Source organism: Amborella trichopoda, chromosome 9 (genome assembly GCF_054954075.1).
Source record: "Amborella trichopoda isolate Santa Cruz 75 chromosome 9, AtrichopodaSantaCruz75HAP2 v2.0, whole genome shotgun sequence".
Lineage (NCBI taxonomy): Eukaryota > Viridiplantae > Streptophyta > Magnoliopsida > Amborellales > Amborellaceae > Amborella > Amborella trichopoda.
The window spans coordinates 42,617,079-42,630,666 of NC_142344.1; the positions used below are offsets into that span (position 1 = coordinate 42,617,079).

General features: G+C 33.4%; 1 long non-coding RNA gene across 6 annotated transcripts in view; it reads right to left on the bottom strand.

Annotated features, from left to right (window-relative positions):
- Positions 1-2,289: 2,289 nt before the first annotated feature.
- The window catches only part of LOC110007685 (uncharacterized), a 41,235-nt gene continuing 29,936 nt past the window's right edge, over positions 2,290-13,588 (bottom strand). For 3 of the 6 annotated variants that reach the window (XR_016040568.1, XR_016040569.1, XR_016040566.1), the window contains 2 exons: positions 2,787-2,923; positions 2,290-2,629 (listed from right to left, as the gene is read on the bottom strand). This is a non-coding gene — a long non-coding RNA (uncharacterized LOC110007685). Of the gene's footprint in view, positions 2,630-2,686; positions 2,924-13,588 lie in introns of all 6 variants that reach the window. The other 3 variants (XR_016040567.1, XR_016040564.1, XR_016040565.1) reach the window with 1 other exon arrangement.

A 13,588-nucleotide genomic window follows, 5' to 3' on the forward strand; every position in this document is an offset into this window, starting at 1 on the left:
TCAAATTGGTATTATAAAATATTTAAGAGTGTATAGAATATTTATATTGAAAAGCGTTCTCAAGCCTTTTACATTTTTATTAGACCACAAGAATTCTAACAACACAAAACCATGAGTCTCATTTGACATGTAAGTTCAAACGTGCAACACATTCTAGATTTAGCCATAATAGGATTTTCAACCCAAGCTGACATTAATTTATTTTTCAAATTTCTTCCGGACATAGTCAAACAGTAGCAATACATTTTTAAGTTGCATCCAAATATTACCCAAACAACAATATTTCATTGCCAGATAACATAGTACATTAGTACTATGTTACACAAATAATTTATTTAACAGACTATATTTTCAAGTACTCAAACGGCTCTTAAGGTGTATTGCTCCTAGGGCAATGGACCCGTACCCAACCCAGGACCCGATGGGTATGGGTCCAAATTACTACTCGGGGGTAAGGTTCGGTTCAACAATGCATATCCAAAAATTTTCGGTTACGGGTATTGGTGGACCTGCCCCGTACCCGACCTGGACCCATTAGTTAATAAGTTATTAAGTATATATATTTAGAATTTAAAGTATATATAAAGATTAATAATTCATTATTCAATTAAAATCATATTATATATTTTAAAACGTAATTATCTAACTAAAATATAACCTACCTAATTATAATTTAACATTAATTAAACAAACTTAAACCATCGTGTTTTAAGCTTTGTTTTTTTTTATGGCCAAACCCTAAATCCCTAAATCCCTAAATCCATTCCCAAACGCAAAGCTCCTGCTCAACTGAAGCATTGAAGCTTTAACCTCCCTCTATCTCTCTATTTGAAGCTTCGATTACAAAAACCCTAGCCGCCCGCGCTCTACGTCTGTCTACGTCAGTTGGATCTTTGAAGCTTCGATCGCATTTGCATTCTCTCTCTATCTTCCCCTACAAAACCCCAATTCTTCTCCCTCTCTTCCCCTGCAAGCGCCCAACTCTCTCTTCCCCTACGGCCCACCAAATCCTATTTTTTTTCCAAGCTAGATCTTTGATAAGAAAAAATGACAAGTTTTCATTTGATTTTTGTGCAATCTTTTTTTTCATCTTGATCTTCAGTGTAAGATCAACAAAAATGACAACTTTTTATTTGATTTTCACACATTCATTTTTCGCATCTTTATTCCTGGTGGAAGATAAGCAAGAATGACAAGTTTACATTTAATTCTGTGCTTTCTTTTTTTGCATATCGATGCTCGATGAAAGATGAACAAAAATGGCAAATTTTTATTTGATTTTCATGCTTTTTTTTTTTTACATCTCGATGCTCGATGAAATTCAACAAAAATGGCAAAGTTCCATTTCATTTTCATGCTTATTATTTATTTTTTTTATATCTTGATGCTTGATGGAAGACCATAAAAAATGGGAAATCTTTATTTGATTTTTCTGCTTTCTTTTTGATATTTTAGCACGATTTCTTAGGAAAACTCTATGGAAGAAGCTGCATTAAGGAAATTTGGTGGGTTTTTACATAAATATGCATGAAAAAGAAATTTGGGATATTTTTACAGAATTATGCATTAAAAAGATCCATCATATTTGTCCTGGGCACCGGTCTGGGTCCTAGGTTGTAATCCATATCCCGAGTATGTGTACGGGTATGGGTATAGGTATGGATTCTTTGGACCCATCAAGTATGGGTCCATAAGTGGCATTTTGGGTCCAAATCCAAGTCCAAGTCCAGGTCAGGATCTACTCATTTTTGTCCTGGGTATAGGTCTAGGTCCCAGGTCGTAATCCATATCCCGGGTACGTATACAGGTATGGGTCTGGATTCTTTGGACCCATCAGGTACAGATCCAGGTACAAGTCCATAAGTGGTATTTCGGGTCCGGGTCTGGACCCGGACCGGAGCCAGACCCATCCCATACCCGCTGCCACCCCTAATGGATCCTCGGCTCTGCACAAAGTCTGGCAAAGTCGTGCATACAATAGTACCTTTCCCTTGCAGTTGGGCACACTGAAGAACCACTAGTGCATTAAATCCTATCAAAGCTCGTGTAGCGTGCATGCAAAACCAGAACTCTTAATTTTTTTTTTTCTAATTTTAAGTAGATTTCATTGAGATGATGAAAACCAAAACTCATCTTACGAAACTCATAGTAATGCTGCCAATTTCTCATAAAATCTCCCAAAACCATACATGCATACGGGTATGTGTGCAAGCAACAAAACCCTAGGAGAGTCTACAAAACTACTTCCCATAGACAATTCTGCAGCAAAGCTGACTCAAACAGATGATATGTACATGAGAACCTTGAGTTTTTCCTTTTTTTCTTTCTTAATGTTTTTCGATGAAATGCAGTCCTAAACAAGTATTATTACAACTTATTCCTCTTAATGATTAATTGCATACTTTAATAAATTGAATAAGAAGTGGTGCAGAACAAGTTAATTTACTGAGACCTAAAAGGGGGGAAAGACATGATGCAAACATTGAATCATTTACGCATTAAAAGCAATGGCAACGACATAGGGAAAAGATCATTTCCTCTCCTCCCGTTGTGAATTTCCCTACTGTAGAATGCCTGCAATTGGGGATGGTTTAAGCAGTCAACTGCTACAGAACCAAGACTACAGGTCCTGAAGAGTACAATATAAACATGTTAAAACTTATTTCCCCAAAAGTAAAACTAGTACCTTCTATATTTGTAGAAAACACATCTTAAAATTCCTGGTCTTCAGATTGAAAGTTGACGGCAATACGAGACAAAAGCTTAGAAAGCTCTGAGATAGCCACCTGGTAGTCATCCGGTTGTCTCGACCTCGACCATGCAGTCGATTGTGGATTGAACTCGTATTCATTTCTTGCTACTTTGATGTTTTTGATATGGATTGTGCTTTTTCCAAGTCTGACTGTCTGAGAGGTCTCGGATTCTGAAACACAAATCTACAGCTTTTAAATTTGATTTTGTTGAGATTTAAATTGGAAAATTTGCAATTTTTCTTTCAATAGGTATCTCAAGGGAACACTGTTACCAAGCACTCCATAATTTTATCTACCCAAAAAAAAAAACCACTTCATAATTATGAAATTAAAGGAGGTCTCCTTGTTTTCCAATTGAACTCTGTTATATCATGGTACTTCAGTGGTTTTAAAAAAATCCATAATGGAGCTACTGTTATCTGTAAATATCGTGCAATTACAATCACTAGGACTACTTGTAAAGTTTCACTAACCTTACTCAAATTCAATAATTTTTTAATCCAAAAACTATGCAATTAAACTCACTATCTTTTAAGTAATGCAATTACAATAATGCTGCATTTTGTATAGTTTATGCAAGCACTCAAACAAATTAGATTTTACCTCATAAAATCTTCTTCTAGGGATAAGATTTGTTACTTATAAAACTGTATTTGTCTGGAAAAATACAGTTTGGTTATACCTAAGGCAGTAGCATGGTCTCAAGTAAAATTACCAGAGCGTTGGTCTTTACAATCTGAATCCCAGATTAAAAATCCTGAAAATAAAGACCCTGAACAAATCATAGAATACTCTGACGAAGAGATAGAAATCCGTTATCCATCTTCCAGAAAGACCATACTAAGACTTGATAATTCAAGTATCAGGGATCCTCCTAGGAGTTCAACATTTTCAGTTCCACAATCTGAATATGAAAGAATACCCACTCATAGAAGAACTGTTATTGAAAGACTTCATAGAACTCCAAACCAAGTTCAACAACCAGTCTATAGAGTAGACACTCCAGGATCGTCTGAACTAGAAGAGCCAACACCCTCATATATTGATTTTTATATATGTGTTATTCAGAAAGAAGAATTCAAGATTGACAAAAAATGGAACCAAAAAGGCTTCTTCTCTGAAGAAAATAGACAAATAAGAAAATAGTTCTTCAAAGAGTTTAAAGAACCTATTCGGGATGCCTTCAGTTTCACCTCAAAAGCAAAAAATGGAAATATCAAAATATGTTGCAATATTACAGCAACAAAACCCCAAACTATCGAAAGAAGAGCTTAAAAGGAAGCTCTGGAGTGCAATAGAAGATAATGTGGAAAAACTGTCCACCTCTACTCAGAGTGACGAACAAGAAGACTACAGTCCAATGAACGGTGATGATTGTGCAGGTATTGAATTTCCTTCAAAATAAAGAAAATTCACAAAAGGTACTAAAACGACTCCACCCCTATCCAGGACACGTGTCCCAAAAAACGACAAAATCTGCTTTTCACTGTAGCCACCACCAACAGAATCTGCTTTTCACTGTGGCCACCACCGATAGAATCTGCTTTTCACTGTAGCAGATAAACATCTTTGAAAAGGCTGTCGGAACAGATTTCAAATAAATTTCAAATCCGCTTCACTTTGCCAACTATAAAAAGAGGAAGGCTTCCTTCATTTGGATATTTGGAGTTTGACGCAGGAAAGAGCTCAAGTTAGTGTTGAGTGCTCTCTCTCTCTCTCTCTCTCTCTCTCTCTCTCTCTCTGTATATCTGGTGGTGTATCATACCATCCAGCTTCTCTTCTGTGAGTCTGTAAAAGTGTGAAATTTCATGTTTGATTGCTTTTGGGACGAGGTGCCAAAGTATATTCCCGAGCAGTTAAGGCTGTTTACCAGCTTTTGTATCTGTGATATGTAAGTTCTATCCTGATTATTGTTACTTTGATATTGTTCTGTTGTATGTTGTTGTGTTCTGTTGTTTATTTTGTTCTGTTGTTTATGGTATCAGAGCCAAGTTTATTTACAGTGGTATAACTGTACTTATTAGCAGTAAGCTGAACCATTAAGTAAGAAGTATGAAAAATCTGCAAGGTTAGTTCAAAGTCGTTGCAACCCAAAGATCACTAAGGCCAAGAAGAGCCACGAAAATGTAGGGACTGTTTCCAGTTGACTCGAACTTAATGGCAAATTTCATCAGATTATTATCTAATAGAGCAACTACCACTAGTAATACACTTTGTGTTAATAATAGAGAGGAAGTAATAATAGATAATATAGAAAAACAAATCCAAAATTGGAATATACTAAAGGTACCCACAATAGATGTTTATAGTAATGGAACTTTTGATTTCAAAAGTAGTTTTTCAATCAAAACAATTGAAAAAAGTATCTCTGTTATAGAAACTCAAGATAAATTCCAATTACTTTCTCAAAGAATGATCGATGATCATAAGAAGAAAGATTACAAATATTTGCATATTAGATTGGTACAAATAGCTGTCAAACCATTGACAAGAACGGGATTAAATAATTATGTTATACTCAGTTTAAGAGACAATCGACACAAAAGATTTACTGATTCTTTATTAGGAATAGTTGAATCTAGTTACTGTAATGGCCCAATATACTTTAATTGTTTTCCTAATTTCTCTGTGGCCTTAACAGATCCAAATCTGTTAAAAGTCCTAACTCTAAACCTCAAAACTCATGGTTTTGAAATGGACCCAAGTTCTCAAAACTTGCCATTTGTTTATAGAATCTGTTACAAAGTAATGAATACTTTATGCCCAAATACTAGGCAGATGGACTTAATACTATTAATTTCATGAATTCTAGGTTTATCAATAAAGGTGAATTTAACCTTATGTCCTTCAATACTAGCCTCTATCCCTGTATCATCAATTTTAATTGGATAGAGCATGTTTAAGAAGGGAGTCCCTAGAATAACAGGTTGACTTAAACCTTTTACCATTATGAAGGGGAATTTGAAACACGCACCATTATTACATACTGTAGCATTTGATAATTTATAATTAATAAGCATCTTGTTGCCGTCGGTAGTGTTAAGAACTTGGGTAGTCTTGCTGAAGTATTTTGTTGGAACTAACCCTTCATTAATGCAATTTAAGTCATCTCCTGAATCTATCAGGACAGTAGTTTGAAAACTTTATTCCTTTTGAACTACAATTTTGATATTAGTAAACTATTTTTGGGTTATTATTTTGTCTACATGGTTTATGTATTTACAATCCTTGACCTTTTCTATCACATTCATATTAGCTTTGGAGGTTTCAGTTTTTTCTTTAAGAAGGGTATCTTCAACCTCGGGTGGTAACGGGATATCATATTCAGTTACCAGATTATCAAATTCAATTTCTATGTTTTGTTCTTCAGTTTCTTCTTTGAGAGGTTTTTGGGTTAACTCTAAAATTTGAACCCTCGTTTTTAGAGCTATCAACTCGATTTTTACCTCATTGATTTCATGTTTTAATTCAGATATCGAAGGTTCTCTTTCAACCTGAGTTTTATTTCGTACTCTTTTAAGAATGTCATGGAAACTATAATCTTCTTTTGTTGGCACAAGAGAAGATTTTGTTTTTCCTGATGGGGCCTTAGACATGTTGATGTATTGAACTAAAGTTTCTCTTTTAGCCTCTGGATCTGATATTTTGTCAATAAGGTCTATAATCATATCTTCCTCTTTCGTAAGGGTGTTGAGACTTAACCCATTCATATCCATTATTGCCTTATAAAAATTAAATTGGCAATTTTCTTCATTTGGATTATCTTCATCATCGGAGACTGAATCAGAACTGCTGATAATGATATCTTCCTCAATAACTTCTCCAATTAACATTTCATTTTCTGAATCTGAAGTTTCATCTTTTATTTGTAGTATTTCAAATAATTGGGATTTAATATTATCAACTATTTTTAGAGAGTTAATCTTTCTTTTAAATCTACATTTATGTTTGTACTGGCTTACTTTGCCACAATTATAACAAACGAGAATACTTCTTTTTACCCTATCTTTAAAGGATGGTTTGTTTTGTAAGAATTTTCTAGAAATTTTTTCCCGTTTCTTTGAAGACTGTTTAAATTTTTCTGAATTTTTCATGCTTTTCTTTATGAAAGGGTTTTGAAGGGGGTAGGGTATTATAACCAAACTGTTCACAAAAATCTCCTAACTCCTTTCTCCCCGTTATTCTCTGTTTTCTAATTGTCTTCGACGTTTTAGGTCTGTACATAAAGATAGACCTTCAGCACATATTTCGGCTGACAATTCTCCTAATGTATATAGAGAATAAGGAAGCTATAAATTTTTTTTCCAATGGTCTGATTTACTTTCCTCTCTTGATAGTAATCTTGAGAAAAATACATCTTTATACTATTTATAATGGTGGGACAGTTAGAAAAATTGATATTGTGTTTTACTACAATTCTCCTAGTGTATACAGAGAATAAGGAATAATTCCACCAAGTTTATTTACAATGGTATAACTGTACCTATTAGTAGTATGCTGAACTATTAAGTAAGAAGTTTGAAAAATCTGCAAGGTTAGTTCAAAGTTGTTGTGACCCAAAGATCACTAAGGCTAGGAAGAGCCAAGAAAGTGTAGGGACTGTTTCCAATTGACTCGAACTAAATGGCAAATTTCATCAGATCATTATCTAATAGAGCAGCTACTACTAGTAATACACTTCGTGTTAATAATAGAAAGGAAGTAATACTAGATAATATAGAAAAACAAATCCAAAATTGGATTATACCAAAGGTATCCACAACAGATGTTTATAGTAAGGGGAACTTTTGATTTCAAAAGTAGTTTTTCAATCAAAACAATTGAAAACAGTATCTCTGTTATGGAAGCTCAAGAAAAATTCCAATTACTTTCTCAAAGAATGATCGATGATCATAAGAAGAAAGATTACAAATATTTGCATATTGGATTGGTACACATAGCTGTCAAACCATTGACAAGAATGATCTTAAATAATTTTGTTCTACTCTGTTTAAGAGACAATCGACACGAAAGATTTACTGATTCTTTATTAGGAATAGTTGAATCTAGTCACTGTAATGGCCCAATATACTTTAATTGTTTTCCAAATTTCTCTGTGGCATTACCAGATCCAAATCTGTTAAAAGTCCTAACTCTAAACCTTAAAACTCAAGGTTTCAAAATGGACCTAGGTTCTCAAAACTTGGCATTTGTTTATAGAATCTGTTACAAAGTAATGAATAATTGGATGGAACTTGTTTAAGAAGGGAGTCTCTAGAATAACAGGTTGACTTAAACCTTTTACCATTATGAAGGGGAATTTGAAACAAGCACCATTATTGCATAATGCAGCATCTAATAATTTATAATTAATAAGCATCTTGCTGCCGTCGGCAGTGTTACGAACTTGGGTAGTCTTGCTGAAGTATTTTGTTGGAACTAACCCTTCATTAATGCAATTTAAATCAGCTCCTGAATCTATCAGAGCAGTAATTTGAAAACTGCATTCCTTTTGAACTACAATTTTGATATTAGTAAACCATTTTTGGGTTATTATTTTGTCTACTAGGTTTATGTATTTGCAATCCTGGACCTTTACTATCACATTCATATTAGCTTTGGAGGTTTCAGCTTTTTCTTTAGGAAGCGTATCTTCAACCTCGGGTGGTAACGGGGTATCATATTCAGTTACCAGATTATCAAATTCAACTTCTATGTTTTGTTCTTCAGTTTCTTCTTTGAGAGGTTTCTGAGTTAACTCTAAGAATTGAACCCTTGTTTTTAGAGTTATCAACTTGTTTCTTACCTCATTGATTTCATGTTTAAATTCAGATATCGAAGGTTCTCTTTCAACCTGAGTTTTATTTCTTACTCTTTTAATAATATCATGGAAACTATAATCTTCTTTTGTTGGAACAAGAGATTTTCTTGATGGGGCCTTAGACATGTTGATGTATTGAAGTAAGGCTTCTCTTTATTTGGATTATCTTCGTCAACGGAGTTTTAATCAGAGTTGCTGATAATGATATCTTCATCATTAATTTCTCCAATTAACATTTCATTTTCTGAATCAAAAGAATCAGAAGTTTCATCTTTTATTTGGAGTATTTCAAATAATTGGGCTTTAATATTATCATCTATTTCTAGATAGTTAATCTGTCTTTTAACTCTACATTTATTTTTGTAATGGCCTACTTTGCCACAATTATAACAAACGGGAATTCTTCGTTTTCCCCTATCATTAATCACCATTTCAGAGATTTATTTATCTGGTTCTTTTTGTAGGACTTGAACATCTCCTTCCTTGGTTTTGGAAGACTAACCTTTTTCTTTTTCATTGATATTCAATTTCTTCAATCTTCTAACCAATTCATCTAATAATTCACTATTTTCCTCTTTTTTCTTTTTTCCTTGTAAGCTAAACTTTTCTATTTCAATAGTTGGAGGAGGTTTGAATAGAACAACTTCTTTTTGCTTACCAATCTCTTTGGTTTCTGCAGTTGGATTTAACTTATTAACTGCATTTTCTATTCTTGTAGTTTGATTCCCTATTGTTTGGAGAAAAATATTTGTATAAGTATTTTGTTCAATAATGTGTGATATCCCTTCAAGCTTGGCCATATTATGGTCACTTTCTTTAGGTCCTATTTTAAAAGATGAGGCTTTGACTTCAATTTTCTCCTCGAGCTTTTCTCCTTTAAGTTGTAGACTAGTTTCAGGGGGATGAATAGATTCAAATGTCTCTCCTTTTGTGGTTTGAAAGGTTTGAGAAGATTTTTCAACCATATTTACCTCAATTTTCGAATTTTTATTCCATAATCTTTTACTATGTATTTTAACCATTTAAAAAATTTAGCAGTTGCTTTGTGCTTTATCATGAACCTATTAAATTTTAAATGGAAGGCATCCTGAACGGGCTCTTTAAACTCTTTGAAGAACCATTCTCTTATTTGTCTATTTTCTGCAGACTAGAAGTCTTTTTTGATTCATTCTTTGTCAATCTTGAATTCTTCTTTTTGAATAACACATATATCAAAATCAAGATCTGAGGGTGTTGGCTCTTATAAGTCAGAAAATCTTGGAGTGTCTACTCTATAGGCTGGTTGTTGAACTTGGTTTGAAGTTCTATTAAGTCTTTCAATAACAGTTCTTCTACGAGTGGGTATTCTTTCATATTAAGATTGTGGAACTAAAGATGTTGAACTCCTAGGAGGATCCCTGATACTTGAATTATCAAGTCTTAGTGTGGCTCTTCTAGAAGATGGAAAACGGATTACTATCTCCCCGTAAAAAGTATTCCATGATTTGTTCAGGGTCTTATTTTCAGGATTTTTAGTCTGGGATTCAGATCGTAAAGACCAACGCTCTGATAATTTTACTTGAGACCATGCTAATGACTTAGGTATAACTAAATTTGATTTTTCCATTTTTGTCAGGAAAAATACAGTTTGTCCTTTTAAGCCCATCTGCCTGGCATTTAGACATAAAGTATTCATTACCTTGTAACAGATTCTATAAACAAATGCTAAGTTTTAAGAACCTGGGTCCACTCTAAAACCTTGAGTTTTAAGGTTTAGAGTTGGGACTTTTAACAGATTTGGATCTGTTAAGGCCACAGAGAAATTTGGAAAACAAAATATATTGGGCCTTTACAGAGACTAGATTCAACTATTCCTAATAAAGAATCAGTAAATCTTTTGTGTCGACTGTCTCTTAAACTGAGTAGAACAAAATTATTTAATCTCGTTCTTGTCAATGGTTTGACAGCTATTTCTACCAATCCAATATGCAAATATTTGTAATCTTTCTTCTTATGATCATCGATCATTCTTTGAGAAAGTAATTGGAATTTATCTTGAGTTTCCATAATAGAGATACTTTTTTCATTTCTTTTGATTGAAAAACTACTTTTGAAATCAAAAGTTCCCTTACTATAAACATCTGTTGTGGGTACCTATGGTAGATTCCAATTTTGGATTTGTTTTTCTATATTATCTATTATTACTTCGTCTCTATTATTAACACGAAGTGTATTACTAGTAGTAGTTGTTTATTAGATAATGATCTGATGAAATTTGCCATTTAGTTCTAATCAACTGGAAACAGTCCCTACACTTTCCTGGCTCTTCCTGGCCTTAGTGATCTTTGGCTCACAGCGACTTTGAAATAACCTTGCAGATTTTTTAGACTACTTACTTAATAGTTCAGCTTACTACTAATAAGTACAGTTATACCACTGTAAATAAACTTGGTGGAATTATTCCTTATTCTATGTATACATTAGAAGAATTGTAGTAAAACACAATATCAATTCTTCTAATTGTCCCACCATTATAAATGGTATAAATATGTATTTTTCTCAAGATTACTATCAAGAGTGGATAGTAAATCAGACCATCGGAAAGAAAAATTTATAGCTGGTCTACTACGCCTTTTTGCATAAACGGCAAAAACAATGCTTAAAAATAAGCATGGTGGAATTATTCCTTATTCTACACTAGGAGAATTGTCAATCGAAATATGAGTTGAAGGTCTAGCTTTACGTACAAACCTAAAACTTCGAAGACAATTAGAAAAACAAAGAATAACGGGGAGAAAGGAGTTGGGAGATTTTTGTGAACAGTTTGGTTATAATACCCTACCCCCTTCAAAACCCTTACATAAAGAAAAACATGAAAAATTCAGAAAGAGAAAATTTAAACAATCTTCAAAGAAAAGGGAAAAAATTTCTAGAAAATTCTTACAAAACAAACCATCCTTTAAAGATAGGGGAAAAAGAAGTATTCTCGTTTGTTATAATTGTGGCAAAGTAAGTCATTACAAAAATAAATGTAGAGTTAAAAGAAAGATTAACTCTCTAAAAATAGTTGATAATATTAAATCCCAATTATTTGAAATACTACAAATAAAAGATGAAACTTCAGATTCTTCTGATTCAGAAAATGAAATGTTAATTGGAGAAATTAATGATGAAGATATCATTATCAGCCGTTCCGATTCAGTCTCCGATGATGAAGAAAATTGCCAATTTAATTTTTCTAAGGCAATAATGGATATGAATGGGTTAAGTCTCAACACCCTTACGAAAGAGGAAGATATGATTATAGACATTATTGACAAAATATCAGATCCAGAGGCTAAAAGAGAAGCCTTAGTTCAGTATATCAACATGTCTAAGGCCCCATCAGGAAAAACTTCCAATAAAAGAAGATTATAGCTACCATGACATTCTTAAAAGAATACGAAATAAAACTCAGGTTGAATGAGAACCTTCGATATCCTGATGGGGATATAGAAATACAGTTTAACTCAAATACACGAACTCGAATAAACCTTTCAGAAGGTTCTTTACAAATGCCATCAAGACACTCTATTTCGTCTATACCTCAAACTGAACAAAGAAAAAATTCTACAAGACCTATAATAGATGGGCTAACTAGAACAAACAGCCATATACAGCAACCAATGTATAAGATATATGAACCTAGCTCTCCAGATAAAGAACACACACCATTTGATTTAGACTTTAATATCCTTGCTCTTTAGAAAGAAGAAAAATTCAAAATAGATAAAGAAGGAATCAAGAACGACTTCTTGTCTGAAGAAAATAAAGAGATACAAGATTGTTATCTCGCTGAATTCACCCAAGAATTGTTGGATGCATTCCATAAAAAATTCAATAAATCCATAAAGAAAGCTAAACAGAATTTAAAGTTCTTTAATTGGTTAAGATATACCCTAAAAGAAAAGGAGATACCAATTCCAAATTTTAGCCTTAATACTCTAGAAAACCAATATCAAACCTTCCATACAACAAAAAGAGAAGAAGCACATAGTATTCACCCTCCTGAAAAGAGCCTTCAACTTAAAGGAGCACTAGAAGATAAACCAAAAACTAAAGCTTCTCCCTATAAAGTTATTCCAAAAGAGACAGAACATCATACTCATAAAATAGATGCCATACCTCATATTATTGAACAAAATAATTATACCAATATTTGCCTTCAGACTATTGGAAAGCAAACAACGAGAATAGAAAATATTATGCCTAAACCTCAAAACCTCAAACCTCCTCTAGTGCTCAATAAAGGGCAGTTTAGCCTTCAAGGAATAAACAAGAAAGACGATAATAAAGAATTGATTGATGAATTAGTAAAGAAACCGGCAAAACTGAGCTTAAAAGGGAAAGGAGTAGCTACTGATCAAGGAGGCATGGCGCTTCAAGAGGAATCTTTATCTAATAATGAAATTCAAAAAATAGAACAGGCTTTTAAAGAAGAAAGCCTTGAAGTAAATAGAATAGACTATGGAAGAAAGTAAGACCAACTTCTCTAACCAGAATGTATTATTCTAGGCCTACTCTTATAGCTCTCCAGTTCGAAGAAGATTTGATTACCAGCTCGGTATCCTACTCAGGGAGATCCATTGTTAATTAGAATATTGATGGAATGTCAGAAAACCAAATACTTGATCTAATGAAGCATATGACTATATACGCAACTGCGTGTAAAATAAGTGGAAATCATGATCAAGAAATAGCCAAGCCATTATCTGTGGATTTACAGGGTGGCTAAGGGGATGGTGGGATTTTCATGTGGAAGAAAATACAAAAAATGAAATACTAACTGCCACAAAACAGTGGGCGGTTAAAAATGAATTTGGCCAGGATATAGTAAATAATGAAAGTGATGCAGTAAATACTCTAATATATACTATTACTCTCCACTTTGTAGGGAGTACTGCGTTACTTGATGCTAGATCAGAAGACCTACTTTCTAATCTTAGATGCCTAACACTATCCCACTATAAGTGGTATAAAGATGTATTCTTCTCTAGACTCCTTTCTAGAGAAGACA